Source organism: Castor canadensis, chromosome 2, assembly GCF_047511655.1.
Source record: "Castor canadensis chromosome 2, mCasCan1.hap1v2, whole genome shotgun sequence".
In the NCBI taxonomy this organism is placed as follows: Eukaryota; Metazoa; Chordata; class Mammalia; order Rodentia; family Castoridae; genus Castor; species Castor canadensis.
The window spans coordinates 60,581,491-60,598,074 of NC_133387.1; positions in this window are offsets into that span (position 1 = coordinate 60,581,491).

Sequence of the window (16,584 nt, forward strand, 5' to 3'; positions counted from 1 at the left end):
ACCCCTAGGAAAGGCCCTCAATTGCTTTAGAGTTTTAAGTAGAGGAAACATCAGGATTGGATGCTCTCTATCTTCTCCTAGAGCCCTCATTTCTTTCTCCAGGACAAGACCTAAATATGTAACCCTAGACTGACACAATTGGGCTTTTTCTTTAGAGATTTTATATCCTCTATCTGCTAAGAAGTTTAGTAAGGATTCAGTGGCTCATGAAATGACAGGCTCACTCAGTCCACAGAGTAGGAGATCATCTACATATTATAGCAGAGTAGCTTGTGGATACTGCCATTCTGCCAAGTCTTGGGTTAGAGCTAACACAAAGAGATGAGAGCTGTCCAGGTGACCTATCCAGACTTTCTTGTGAGGTCCTCAAAGGCAAAGATAGGTTGACTTTTAGGATGTAAGGGAATGCAAAAGAAGGCATCCTTTAAGTCCAGAACAGAATAGTAAGCAGTACCTGGAGGTATTTAAGCTAAAAGTATATAGGGATTTGGAGCTACAGGGTGGAGAGGCACTACTGCTTCATTGATCAGGCAGAGATCCTGGACTATCTCCCATTTGTTAGGTTCCTTCCTGACACCAAGAAAAGGAGCGTTATATAGGCTGGAGCATTCTATTAGCAGTTCCTGTCTCTTTAAGTCTTCGATTATGAGAATTAGCCCCTCCTAAACTTCTGGCTTTAAAGGATATTGTTTTTGATAGGGAAACCAGGAGGGGTCCTTGAGATGAATTAGGACTGGGGCCACTGTTTGTGCCTGTCCCACAGTATGTCAATCTGTCCACACCATGGAGTCTACTTGTTCCTCTATTAGGGGCAAGCAAAAGTACTCTCCTGGGGGTAAAAGGAGCTGTACTCCCAATTTAGATAGAAGGTCTCACTCTAGCAGAGGAGTAGGGGTTTCTGGGACAATTAAAAAGGAGTGACAGAAGTGGAAATCTCCCCAGGAGCAGACTAAAGACTGAGTGAAATAATGCTCTAAAGGCTGGTCTGATATGTCCCAAACAGTAATTTTCTTGGAGGACCTGGGTCTGGGAGAGAAAAGAATAGCTGAGATGCTGGCTCCAGGATCAGTAAGGAGGCTGACCTTGCACTTTTCAATAGTAAGTATGACCTAGGGCTCCCCTGCTTTAATGGTGGTTATAAGAGCCTGGATAGGAGGCCCCAGGACCCGTTATTTGGTGGTAAGCTCTGGCCTTGGTTCCCCTGGGAACTGAGGACTGTGTGCCTTCCAATGTTTTCCCCCAAAAATGGGGCAGTGTCCTGGAGGTAGCTTTCTCCAGGGGCACTCCCTCCTAAAATGGCCTGCCTGTCCACATTAAAAGCATGTCCTCGGGTTTGGACTTTGCCCTGGGAAAGCCTTTCTGAGCACTGTGATCAGAGCCTCCTGCCATTTATCCTTTCTCTTTTCCTTTTCCAAGATCTTCTTTTCTTTTTTTAAGTCCCTATTATAGCATACAGATGTGGCCACACAGACCAATTGGTCTAGTTCTCTGCTCCCTTCAGCCACCAGTTTTTGAAGCTTTTTACAGATATCTGGTGCTGACTTTGTTAGAAATTTATTTTTTAGGATGATTTCCTCTTCCTGTGGCTCTGGTAATGTTGGTATGCTTTTGTAAAGCATCCTTAGGTTTCTGTAGGGAAGCTACTGGGGTTTCTAAGGGTCTTTTCTGTACAGTCATGACTTGGGAGTAATTAAGAGGTTTTACCTTGCCTCTCCTTAGACCCTCAAGAATGCAGTGGATGAAATGGTTACAGGTCCATTCATCCTTATCATTTTCAGGTTCCCACTTACGGTCACACCTAGGTACTGCCTGATCTCCTGTTGAAATTGGGAATCAAGGTTCCCTTTTAGGTATCCAGTGTCTTTGTCTTTCTTTTCCCCACCCCTCCTCCTCATGTGAGGCCCCAGTCTGAGATAGGCCTGTAGGGCCACATTTATCTAAGTGATAATCATCTCCAGCTTTGGCTGCCTGATCTAGTATCCACTGTTCCTCCAGAGAAGTAAGGGTCTGAGATAGCAAATGACATTACATCTTTCCAGATCAGTTCAAAGTTTTGGCTGACTTCTCTGAATGCTTGGATGTACTGATCTGGGTTTTCAGTGTAATTTCCTAAATCCTTTTTTATTTCTTTAAGTTCATTCACTTTAAAAGGAACATGATCCCTACTCCCTCCAGAAATTATCAGGAAGGGGTAGAGTCCTGTGAGGTGATGTCTGGTGTGTGAGGTAGTGTGTGAGTAAGGGAGGAGAGGGGGAGCAGATGGAGCATCAGATGGATTCTTTGGTTCAAGGGAGTTTTGGGGGATTTTTGTAAGGGATCACCATTGTCTGGGTATCTAGCCTGAATTTCCTCAGTCATTCTGGGTGGTCTCTTAGGAAAAAGAACAGTTGAACATATGGAACTTTGGTCCACTTTCCCTCCTTTTTACAGAACATATCTAATTGAAGATTGGTATTATAATTAATACTCCCTCCTTCTGGCCATCTTTCCTTGTCTCCCAGAGGATATTGTGGCCAAGCCTGGGTGCAGTAAAACTTTGAGTTGCTTTTGTTAAAATTAATATTTTAGTAAGCAGGCAAGGGGAGATCCTTCCTGGATCCTTGATGCTTGATTGCCCATCTAAAAAGGGAAACAAGGGAAAATTGGTCACCTTAACAGAGGTTTCTCCTTTTTCTTAGGCATCCCCAGATGAGGAGAAACTTTATTTGGGAGAGGGCATCCCTCTTTCCCTTGCTCTCTTGCCACTGCCACTTGTGGCTAAGGTTGTGGAGGACATTTAGGTTTTCCAGGTCCAGCCACCCCACCAGAAAGCCCCTGACCAATTTCTTACCTATTTTGACTTCCCTGTTTGCCCTGCAACCCAGTACCTGGCTCTCCTCTACCAGCTGAAAGGCTTGTCATTTAAAAATAACTCTATCAAAGTAACCAAGAGGGCTTGCATGGCCAGAGGGAAGACCCCTGCAGAGGTGTGGATGGGGACTCCTGATGAAGTAGACTTCTGTCCCTCTATATATCCTGTGAGACATATATGCTTTTTATGAAAAGAGAGAGGAGTCTGAAGACTTTTGCTATGGTAAGGGGCAAAAAATGGAGAAGACCTTGAGTCTCAGCCTTTTAATTGTTTTTTTTTTTTTTTCTTTCCCTGAGGGCAGGCTGTGGAACCTGTTTAACCAGTTTAAACAGATGATTGACAAAAACAGTTAAACCTAAATTAGAGACTAACACTTTCTGGTGCCTGCAGGGATTTTTCCCAAACTTCCTGAAGAAAGAAGCTCACTGCTGTTTAGAGCAAAAGGGGGAAGGAGACACTCATCCTGGACTACTTGGGAAAGCGGAAGGAGAGGCTGAGGATTGGGGGAAAAGAGAGTTTCCAGGCTCAATGCATGAGGGATTACTGGTCAACACTGCTGTCCAGGTTGATCTTGCCCAAGGACAGTACTGGAGCACTGGAAGCAAGGGGTAACCTCCACTCTGGGGCCATGGAATCCATGAAGAAAATGTAAGAGATCTGATTGTCTGTTTGCCTCAGACTTGGCTGGAGGGGTCTGAGATTTAGCTGCCTTTGGAGCCTCATGGTTGGTCAGGAAGTTGCATCTCCAGCCTTCAGGTGACACTGCCCCCAGCCAGAGCACCCTTATAGCTTGAAGAGAAACTTTCCTTTCCACCATCTATTTTTGGACCTCCTCCTAAGTGGGTCAGATCTTGAAAGAGAGAGGAAGAGTTTAAGGAGGGAGAAAGCTGAGAGTTGAGAGGAAAAGAAGCCTTGGTGCACTGAAGTCTGGTTCTGCCCACATGGTATTAGCAGTCCAGTATAAGCTCCCCAGTAGCCCCTGAGTTCTCTCAGGTTGCCTGCGTTACAGCTGTAATGGGTTCAGAGCTTTTCCTCAGGTTCTCAAAGGAGAAACCCTTCTTAATGAGAGAGAGAGAGAGAGAGAGAGAGAGAAAATGTCAGCCTGAGAGGTCCACCATAGCTAGGCCATGGTGTGGGGGAGTAGGGGGGCTCTCCTGGAGAACAGACTCCATTGGAGTGCCGGATGGTCATGGTCACATTCCTAGGCTGCCTTTCTCAATTTGGCACAACCTGTACCGACCTCAGGTGAAGGCTTGTCCCTTCGTGCATTGCCAAATATGATGCACAGATGACACACACTGGAATTTCAGGTGCTCAGGGTTCTTGAGCCTATTCTGAGAATGAAAGCACAGGCAGACTCCAGCAGCAGAGGTTAGAAAGATGTAATTTGTAGAGAAGAGAAGAGAAAGACTGCATGGCAGGGAATGAAGGAGGACCAGGAAACTGGTGGTACCCTGGGTCAGGGTAGGGATTGGGTTTTATAGCCTGTTTTTTGTTTATTGCCTGAGGGCATAAGTGTCTTTCAAATGCAGATGGGTGTTTCCTGGGGAGAAGTGTATCCTTGACCTTCTGTGGTCTGTCCTTCAAAGACATTCAATATTCTCTAAGATACTTTAAAATATGTTAATGATATTATTTTATGGAATAGAAATAATTTTTTATAATGTTAAGTAACATAATGAAGGATGGACCACAGTAGGTCAAGAAGACACTTCTCTTTCCCAGGAAATGACTGTCTGCATCTCAAAGACATCTCTGCCCTCAGGCAATACACAAAAAGGCTTTAAAAATCAATCCTCACCCTGACCCATGGGACCATCAGTTTCCAGAACCCCCTGCATGCCCCACCACACAGTCTTTCTCTTCTCTTCTTTACAAATAAAATCTTTCTGACCTCCGCTGCTGGAGTCCGCCTGTGCTTTCATTCTCAAAGCAGGCTCAAGAAATCTAAACACCTGAAATTCCTGCCCATGTCATCTGTGCATCAATACACAATTTCACCTATATAAACTGAAAAAGAGAGTGAAAGACATATTTAAATATTTTTAGTGATTATAAGTCAATGATAAAATTACTAAGATATTTTGTCCATATGTCTTTATTTTTCCCACTCTTGTTCCATGGACATATATTATTTTATTGAAACTTATGATATGGCTATTTTTATAGGGCAAATATTGTCAATTAAAATTAATTTCATAGTGTTTACATTAATATTTTATGATTTGAATTTTTTAACTAAAAGATTAATCACTCAATGGGGGTTTTCTTTTTGATAGATAACACTAGAAGTGACTTTAGGAAATCAGAAACAACTAGTGGATAAATAATATTTCATACAAAGCTAGAGGCTATGTAAGCACTAATTATAGACCTAGGTTTACAATTGGTACCACTGTTAGTCACAAACCTACCTTTGATATTCAAAGCTCCCAATGCTCCCTTTTCATCCAAATGAACTTTTAAATATGAATGTGTTTTATCTTGACTTTATCCCTCTCTTGGGATGTTCACTAATTATCTTCTTCCAATAACAGAATTCAGTTGGAGGTTCTGGGAATAAAACTAATTATCACAATAGTATAAAAATAATTGAAAATAGAGACATTATAAGCAGTTTCTACTGAGCTCAAGATGAATCTATAGGTCGAGTGATAGAGTCTGTTTCTATGAAATATTCCAAAGTTTAAAAATTCTCATAATCACAATTTTGCTACATGTTTAGCTATATGCAAAATAACATTTGGATCACATACCAAATGTTGCTTAAAAGTGATTTGATGTTGAACTTATGCTAATTCAAAGAATGGCTAAAAGAAAGTCAAACTAAGCAGCTATAAATAATATTGCATACAACTATAATTTATGTCAGAGATTGTTTTAATTAAACCATTTTTCAACAAATACTTATTGAACACTTTCTTACAATCATCTCATGTGTAAAGTCTTATAAAACGTGAAAGAATGAATCAATGTCTTTTAAAGTGGATTCACTCTACATAGACTGATAGAAATTAAGAAATCTAGAATACATCAGGGGATGGAAGCCATAAGGGATGTACAGGATACAGTTGCAGAGTGACCATATGTAACTTCACATAAGTCAGAGACAGTTTTTGAAAATTTATTGTTGCTGATCAGTCTTTTAATTGAATATTGACAATGAGATGCTAAGTTCAGTGTACATATTTAAAGTAATGCAAAATATTTATTTAAATTACTTTACTGAGGTAAGATTAACATATGAAAAGCTGTATATTTAATGTGTACATTTTTTTTCTGAGTCTGGGGTTAAATTTACACCTAAGAAACCTTCACTACCATAAGGCCACAAACTTATTCAAAGGAATTGAAATTGGTTCTCAAAGAAATATTTGCATTTCCATGCTCATTCTAGCAGTATTCACAATAGCTAAGATATGAAAGTAACTTAAATGTCCATGAATGAATGGATTAAAAAAATTGTGGCATATACACAGTGGAATAATATTATTAGCCTTAAAAATGAGTGTACTCCTTCCATTTGTGGCAACAAGGATTGGATGACCCTAGAGGGCACTATGTTAAGTAACTCAAAGAGATAAATTCTATATTATAGAATTTACATATGGAATCTAAAATGATCAGACTCGGAAACAGAGTAGGATGGTGGTTGCCAGTGACTGAAGGAAGAGAGAAATGTGGAAGTGATGATTAAAGCAATGGAATTTCAGGATAAAATTCATCAAATGAGAAGATACTGAAGTGGAATAGGATGTAGCTCCAGAAAAACAGCAACATTATCAATTGATATGAAAGTTCACTGGAGTGGGTGGAGAGGGTAGGAGAGGGAATGTGAGACAAAAAAGTAAAGCAAGTGGGGACTGATGAAAATGGTTGATAAACCTGAATAAATAGTATTCAGGAATTTCTTATTTTTTTTAGTAACTTCCCTCAAATTTGAAATTATATCAAAATAAAAATTTATCAAAAAGAATACATTTTGATAGTCTTTTTCTAGTAATAAAATAAATCTTAATTAATGTGCTGCTATGTTTATTTATTAATAAAGTAAAACAACACTAAGAAACAAACCCCAAATTTTATATCCCAGTGACAGAAAGTAGGATTTTATTGCAGTGTTTTTGAGAGAATGTATCAATAAGCTATTTATGAAAGCTGTTTATTGGTAGATATACAGTTAGATAGGTGTTCATAATTATTGACCCCAAAATTTCTCTTCTAAAATTCCTTTTCTTTAAAAGAAGTATCGAAAATGCAACTAATGCCTATGCAGAGAAGTCTATTTTAATATCTTTTTAAACTTTTTTAGAAATGTTGCTGATTGTTATTACTCTTTAAGAAGATAAAAGTAGAAAACAATGATTGTTTTCCTAGAGATTATGTTATTGGTAATCATTGTTCTCAGAAGATCTTTGTCTTTGTGCTCCAAATGGAAGAATCCAAGCAGAACACAAGGATAAGGTGAGGTAGAATGGCTTTATTCAAGGAAGTGGGGTTACCTGTTAGGCCAAGTGAGGAAAAGGAAGAAAAGGCTGGTCATTTTTATACAACCTTGAACTTGGAAATGGGGAGACATTATGTTATCACCTGGCTCTCTCACCTGTGGGCTATGGGGAGGAGCCCTTGAGCCAAGAAGGGGAGCTGTCTCAGACTATCCCTAACCTAGCCTTCCTCAAACTCACCCTGAGGGACAATATTCCAAAAAACCTTTTTTAGGTGTTGCTGAAGAGGGATGGTCCATCTTCTGTAGTTTCAAGCTGACAAGGGGCTGTACACCCTACCTATCAGAAATATTGCACTTTTCCTATTGCTTTTCCTGAGGACTTGAACAGGATGGATTGTTGTCTGAATCTTTGTCCAGCCTGACTAAGATTGCTCATGGGCATCTTGTCCACCTCTGGAAGTCGACAGCCCTGTCGTGTCATGGTTTGTGTTTTAAAGGCGTTTGTCCTGGAAGAGATAAATCTGGTTTAAAAGGCATGACCTGAACATTTGACAATGATAGGAGCATTGAAGGGACCCTGCCAGGTGTGGCAGAAAGAATAAAGTAATTTTGAAAAGTGACAGAGAGTCTTATGCTTACTTTACCTATCAGTGTTTATACCTATAGCTATTTTTAACTCTTAGATGGCCCTTTATTTTGGATTGTCACTATAGCAGTTAAGGGCTGACTACCTTAAGGGCCAGGTGTACTAGGGAGCAGGTGTCAGTCCAATTAGAGAGTAAACATCAATGAAAGATGATGTTCTATACAGAAAGCCTAAGCAAACTTAGATACAATTGAAAGTTATATTGCCTTTGTTTAAACTGAAGGCCTTGGCCAAAGATATGAGTTTACCTTTTGCCAGAAGCCTAGAAGGATTAAATATTAGAGCACATGCATAAGAGCCCTCTTTAAAAAATCTCTTCACTTTGGTTACTTTTAGAGGTCTGGCATAACTGATTCCATCTGCATCTGGAAAAGTTTCCTCATTTGTGCAGTCCTTTTGAACTGTCTTGTGTGGATGAACACCACACAAGTTGGGGCACATTCACCACTCAGGGATCACATCCTCAAACTGTTTCTTTGAACAATCATCACTGAAGATTTTGCCAATTTGGAGTTTTGTCCATTGATGGATGGTTGCTTCTTCCAGAAAGTCCAGAATGTCAGGTTCTGTCTCATGGAGGAAGGTAAGTAACATCAAATCGATCAGAAGTCAGTGCCAATGAGATCTTTTTGGCCAAATTAATTAACAAAGATATATAGTTTTAAAAAATGTTCTTAGGCTGGGCCTAATTAAATCTAATTGCTTGTCCCATTGGGATACCTTTAAATTGCTATAAAGTATAGGTAGGTAACAGTTATAAAGTTTTACAAGGAAAACAGAAAACAACTCCAGAATGTCTGTTCTGGTTGATAGATAAGCACTTTTCAGAGTGATTTTTCTTGGGCTTGTAATGACAAAACTTAAAGTCACCATGGTCAACTACAGTTTAAATCTTGGATTTTTACTAGGTAAAGTAGTGAGTTGGTGGTTGTCAGTACTGCCAGTACAGCACTGACAAAAATCCTAAGTTTTTTAATGTTAAGAGAAGGTAGTATTAGTAATTTCAAATAGCCCTGTTTTGATGATTAATATATATAACAATGTTATATATAAAACAATGTTTATCTAGCCAATGTCAGATAAACCAATGTTTATCCAATGAACAAATGTCAAATAAACCAACGTGTAGCTGACAAACAGATGTCAGGCCTAAAGTAGCAGAAATTTTAGCATTTGTCATAAAGAGGAGAAATGTCAAAGACCTTATTAGATAAAATGTACCTTAGATAAAAGAACTATAGCTGTTTACATGTATACACTTTTAACACTTTAAATGATTTTATGAAATTTAGATATACAAATAAGGCAGTAGGAGTACTAGAACCATTTTAAAGAGTTTTTACTTAGTTTAAACTTAGGTTTTTTTAGTGTTATCAGAAAATACCTTAGGTTTTTTTGTGTCTGGCAAGAGACTAAGCAGGATGTAAAGAATAGTAAATAATCTTAAATGGGCTATGAAGAGAACTAGTCATCTTATTTTTGGTTAGCAGGATCAAAGCATCTCCCAACACCTAAGGAAACAGTCAAGTGAATTGTTGGCTCTTTCTATGCTGGCTGGTGGAAAAGAGAGAGAGGAAAAGGGGAGGGAGAGAATCCATTCACCCCTTCTCCCCTGCATGAGGGTTCCTGAATGGAATTCCCTATTCTGGCTGGTGGAGAGTGTGAGAGAAGAAAAGGGAAGGTGGATAATTGCCTTTTTGGACAGAGAAAAACAAGAACTTTCTAGATTCTCAAAGTGTCCTTCTTAACCTTCTGAAAGCCTCAGTATAGGTCCTTCCAACCTGGTTTCATCACACATCTGTGGAGTAAGTAAGTGACAGTGTACCCTGTCTTCAAAGTCAACTGTTCCCTTAAGGGCCAGTCTCATCCATCCCAGCATGAGATGCTGATTCTGAATGCTGACCCACCTATTAAAACAACAGAACTATTATGACCAGTACAGAATCCATATTGCACCAAAGTAAGCTTGGCTGATACAAGCTCATCACTTGCGGTCAGCTTTCACATTAGGCCATGGGTTGTAGTCAGTTTGTAACCTGAGAAAAATGAGAGAACATGTATAATTTTTAATAATAAACCAATTAAGATTAATGGGTCAAATAATTAGATACAGAAACAGAGATAAGGGGCTAAGCATATTATAATATCTGGATGGTGAGCTTTTGTTTGATTTTGGTAAAATTTTGTATCAATTTACAGCACCAAAAGATCTTGATAGTTATTTTTATAAAACAGAAACCCATTTTTAAATACACATTAGTACCTTAAATTTTTACCTTAGAGAACTTTTAGGCAAACTTTAAATTATTAACTTATAAACTTTAAGACCTAAATTTATATATTGAAATAACCTTTGTAAAAAACAAAATTTAGATAGCACTGTTTTAAATAAAACTGTTAACCTTATACCTTAAGGGACTTGGGAAGAAAATTAAACCATCTTTTAATGATAGCAATCTACAAGAACACATGAGTCAATAAACCTAATTGTAAAAGAGTTAAATGTAAATTATACTCATGATAGCATAAAATAGAGATTATTGTTTGTAAAAATATATTTTTCTTAGTCCTAAGGCAGAGAATAATTAGGTCTGACTGGTATTAGAACTTTAAATAACCTTTGAAATAGTTGTGTACTTTAACTTTATAAATGCAGTTTGAGAACCATCTTAAAGACATCTAAACACACACACACACACACACACACACACACACACACACACACACACACAGATGTCTTGATCTAGGCATGCCTAAGAATATAAGCTCACATAATGAGCTCAAAAAGTAAAAAATTAAGTGACCACAATTGGTAGTAGACAAAGACCTACACAGAAAACACACAATGACACACAAAATAATTACATTAATTCAGAGTGCACTCTTAAATCATTTCTTGTCATTATCTTTAGTAGATTAGTCAGCTAGACTCTAAGTTGTTAACAATATAAATTTAATATAACAAGAAATTTAACAGAAATACTCTTATTTTTGGCCCAATCCTTAACTGGCCAGTGCAGTAAAAACAACATGCATAAGAACTATATTAATGTAGAGAATTTTAACCACAAGTAAATTATAATTTTCCTAGAGAATGGCAAGAGGAAATCACCCATGAGTTTTCTATTCCTAGGGAGTGGCAAGATGGCGCTGTGCTATGGTGGCTCCATAATGGTGGCAGCATTTCCTCGTGACACATGGTCTCTCCAAAGGGTCTCTCAAATTTATTTATAAAAATAAATAAGTAATTTATAAATAAATAAATAAATAATTTATAAAAATTAATTTATATTGTTATATGCAATATAAAGGCTCAAAATAGCAGTCTTTATAGGAATAAAAGACAATTCTCCCTGAAATACAGGTGTCCATGAGTTAGGCATGTTAATGACAGGAGCAAATTGAAGCAAGGTAAGGTGGGATTTAAAAGTTTTGTCGTCTCCTTGGATGTGCCATCACTTTATAATTTTAGAGAAGTTGTCATAGGTTGTAGAATTTTTTTCCTTTGAATATAATGTTTTGTCTTTTAGTTTTAAAGGCTTATTGCAATTTAGCATCACTAGGGCAAATGGCGGTAAGCCTTTAAGCTTTGAGGAGCTTTGTTAGTGTCTAGTTTACTCCAGGTGTTTATAATTAGATCCTGGACTTTCTCATAATGACCTTGTTATCACCTAGAAAGCCAAGAATCTAAACTCTGTAGAAAACCCAGCCATTTACAGATCTACAGTTTGGAAAGGACCTTAAAAAAGTTTAGAATCTGACATACTACTTTGAGCTATAGAGAACAAAATTTTATTAATTTTAAAACAAAAATAATTAATTGTTAAGAATAAAATCTCTAATTAAGTTGCCTATTTAAAATATCCATATGTAAAAAAACCCATTTTCTTTAACTTATTGGCTGTAAGCCTAATTTTATCAGCAGAGAACAGTTAAAATTAGAATGTTTTTAAAGGTTTATTGTATATTGTATTTTTGAATAACAATTATGACAGACAGCATTAATTAGCACTATATTTTAGTGTAAAAAGATGACATTGTACTAATAAATTTTTCCTTTAAATTAACTTTAGATTAGTTACAATTTTTTTTAATTACAGATACATTTTATGGGTGATCAATGTCAACTCCTTAATTAAATGTTTTTAATTTTAGAAAACATCCTCAAGAGAATTTAAATGCATTTAACATTTAAGGACAGCAACAATTAACATCACAGCTACACACATGTGAACTATATGTTAATTTAGACTTTACCTTTCAATGGAATTTAGAATCTTTGGCTAAGATAGGCAGACAAGCCCTTGTTAGCCCTGGGACAAGGGAATGTGACCTCGTGAGTGTTTCCCTGACCCCTGTAGGCTATGGGGGCAAGGAGAGTTGGGATGGGGTATTTAGGGCCGATTGGCATGGCAGGTAGGCAGGAAAGGGAGTGGGTCAAAGGAGAGTGACAGAGAAGGTTGCAGATAGGAAGAGGACAGTCAGGCATGACTTTGGTCACCAGAGGTGTTGCCCTTTTGTTTGTACAGCCACGACTGTAACTGTTGCAGCACTTACGTTGCCACCACTGCTGCCTTATGGTCACTGTCACTGGGCTTTACTGCTGCATGTCAGTGCTCTGTGGCTGGCTAGCGCAGGGCTGGAGGATCGCACCCAGCGATCATGGGTCCCCAGGCCCTGCGCATGGTGCTGGGCGTTCTGCATGCACCAGTGGTGGTGGGAGTTCCAAGGGTCCTACAGAATAGTACCAGGTTTCCCAAGGTCCCATCCCAGTGATGGCAGGATTTCCTGGGTCCCGTGTGAGCTGTGGGCAGAACTTCCATCCTTTGAAGGCAGGACTTTCTGTCCCTTGGAGGTTCTCTGGAGGCATGACCTCTCGAGGCTGGACTTCTGTCCAAGAAAAACACGTGTGTGTGCTGAACCTCATGTTTGACTACCCACACGGTTGCCTTGACTGACCGACTGGGAAAACATGCATATGCATCGTGAACTGTGGTTGTCTGTTTCGAGTGGCTAATGGGGAAACTGTGCACGTGTGTCCTGAACCACGGGTGTGGTTGCTTTGAGTAGTTGGCTGGGAAGCCACGTGGCTTGCACGCTGGTGTGCCTGCCCTAAGGGGTGTCCCAGGAGGCTGTGGGTGCATGCCCATCCCCAGGTGCTGCTGACTCTGCGCTGGGGATTTGACAACAAGGCTCCATTCCCTTCACACTATTGCATTGCCTGACAGGTGTAAGGCCTGTTGTTTTATGCTCCCCCCACACACCAGGGGTGATTGTGAGGAGTATACAAGCCTCCCAACTCACAGGTAGTAGTTTATTTGCTCCCTGTCCACGGGGTTTCCTCCCCTATTTTTTGAAAAGCAGTGCTTTCCCAGGGCAGGCTTTTTTTTTTTAAAAGCTTGTTGCCAATGGGCTGACTGAAGTATGCCTCCCATTTGTTTTAGAACAGCTGGTTAGGGGGAGAAAGAAAAGAAGAAAGGAAAGATGGGGGAAAGGGGCAGAGAAACTCAGTCCAAATGTTAATTGTCCCTGGCCACGGGGGGGGGGAGGTTAGAGACCTTGGAGTAAGATCTCCCACAGCACAATGAAGGAAAGGACAAGGAGAGGGAATTAAGGGTTAGGGAAGGGAAGGTTGGAGATGGGGCAGCGAGCTTTTAATGTGGTCCATCCCCAGGGGCAGGACCAGGGATCTTGGACACAAACCCTGTGCCTTGGGGTGCTGGCCGGAGCTTGTGAGTCTTGCTGGTGAATGTTGCATCCTGCCAATTAGGGTGCAGTCGGTCTGTGCTGGGGCTCTAAATGAGTCCTGAGCATGGGGTGAATGTTCCAGTGTGAGAGTGGTGTTTGGTTCTGAAGCATCAGGTGGTAAGGCGTGGTAGCAGAGGACAGACAAAGATGGATAGAAACAAAGAGGATCAGCAGAGATAGCATACTGGGATCTCACCCCTCAGTTTCTCCTGGCTGGCTTGCCACAAATATTATCAGTAATGGTTATTCTCAGAAGATCTTGGTCTTTGTGCTCCAAATGAAAGAAACCAAGCAGAACACATGGATTGGGTGAAGTAGAATAGTTTTATTGAGGTAAGGGGATCCCTGTTCTGCCAGGTGAGGAAAGGAGGTGGGGGAGAAGGAGGAGGAGGAGGAGAAGGAGAAGAGGAGGAAGAAGAAATGCTAGGGTTTCTTGGTAGGTCATTTTTATGCCACCTAAAACTTGGAAGGAGGAAGGTATTATGTCATTGCCTGTCTCCTCTCACCTGTTGGCTAGGGGAAGGAGCCCTTGAGACAATAGGGAGAGCTGACCCAGACTATCCCTAAACTAGCCTGCCTCAGTTATATGGATTAGTTAATGAAAACAGAGAGGGGTAAAAAAGAGGGAAAGCTGTACTATACAACTGACTTTTAGCTCAAAAGAAAAAGCAAAGTAGATAAACACACAACCTAATAGAATATTATGACCTGAATTCCTTCTCCTACCTAGATGGTGGGCTATTCATCCTGAAGTTAGTTTCCTGACAGTTCCCTCTCTCTTAAGATAAACCAACTAAGTATGTTGGGTAACTTGGGTATACATACTTTCAAGCCATAGAATCAAATTGTTCCTGTGGGAGACTTGTAATATTTTCACCCTACTTGTGTCTCAGTATTACAATGTAAACATTTCCATGGGTCTTAACAGAGCATAGGAAATTTGAAGACTACATGGTATTTGAGTGAACTATATTATTTAAGTACACATCTGCTGTGGATATTAAAATGTTTCCATACATGTATGTGTATGTATTATAAAAATTTTAGAATGAAGACATTTCTGTATAAAGAACACAACCATTTTAAAGCTTTTGATACATCATAAATTTTGAAGAATTTGTACTCAATTTCAAGCTTTCACAACATATTAATGTGGAGAAACCACGTAAATGTTTATTCAGTTTGTCCTGTCTTTGCATTTCTCTAGGCTTTTCTTCCCTGTAGGGTTTAGAAAAGGAGAGAACATGGTGGAGGGAGTGAATTCAAGTATGACATATTTGATATATTTGTAAATGCCACAATATACCTCCATGAAGCACAACGATAAAATAAAGGAAAAAGAAAAGGGGAGAACATTCTTTTGGGAGGAGATAGGGCCAGGCTGCCATCTCAGGGATGAGGATTAAGAAATTATCACTCAAATTTATAATTTCTAGCAAAATTTACACTAAGCCTATCTTATGTGGAGTGTGACAGTAGGTTTCTCTTTTCTACACTACTTACAAGAAGTAATCAGTATTCCATTTTTCTTGGACAGTGTAAAACCAGTTTCTCTTTCTTTAATTCTATAAATTACCACTTACTTTTTACCTATGTGGAGATAGTTTAATTTTGCTTTATTCTTAGCTAATATGGGGCATTCAGAGTCTTGAAACAATAATTTATATTTCTTTTATATAAGGTCAGTGTGCAATATAGGAAATTTTATGAAAATAAAAATTAATAATATATATATTTTTTTTTAGCTACTAAGTACTACTGAAAATGTGGTAGGGACTAACTTTGAAGGCAAACCAATATTTCCCTAGAAGGTCATAAATGGTAGTTAGGTCTGTCCTTGAATGATATTTTTTCTCCTGCAAATGTCCTTCTCTGCTGACAAAGACTCTTTCTATAACCAAATGTGAGTCAACCTGCTCTGAGTTTAGTTTTAGCAAGAATCATGCCAGGTCTGTTTAGGTGACATCTTCTACTCTGGTATCTTCTCAAATTCCTTATCCCCCTTCTCCACCTTTGATGTCTGGTCTTCTTGACGGCCCTCAGCATGAATTCTGTTAATTTAGCTATGACCCTCTATTACCCCTGATGTTTAATTTTCTGTCTGCTGACCCCCACCTTGCTCTTTGACTATACATTCTGTGTTTCCTTGTTGCATAAAGATCTGTCCTCCTACTGCCACACACTCATTGCAGAAGTTGCTCTTGAATGGTCTCCTCCTTATTTGTCTTTATCAAGTGTCAGGAAACAATTTTAACAGCACTTCAATGCATAATGTCCCACTTTCAGCTGACAGCACCTGTGTTTGTTTACTTGACATCATCTACTGGCACCAGAGTTTTCTTTATTTTCACATGGCAGACCCAGATTTAATGTCCCTTAAGAGCTGTTCTCAACCTATAACTGGAAGTAAACATGGAAAAGCCCTGGCTAGGATCACTTTGAGATGCAGGTTTCACTGTAGTCCTAGTTTCCAAAGACAAGCTCCATTTAGCCTTTGTGGTACTTTATTTAATAAAAATTCCTTAACTGGCTGCTTTTCCTTCACCTATTTTCCAGTATTTCTGGGCATTATATCCACAATAAACAAGCTACTCCTGAATCATTGTCTCACTCCCTTCTTCTGAGGTCCCTTACCTTAGGATACTATTCCTGCTGAAAACTCACAAAGGAAAGATGCTTTAAGTTTTAACTCTTGCAAATGAAAAAGTTATAAAGAAGCTATGGCTTACATTAAAATTTTAACCAAACTTTCTGGTGTGTTTTGTTATTATACAAAGCCAAACGATAATAACCTACAACTCAATGCTGGTCACTTTGCTAGTGTTTTATAGCAATTGTCCTGTTCAATTCTTTAAAAATCCTTTGAAGTTAGAAATATTTTTAATTTTTTTG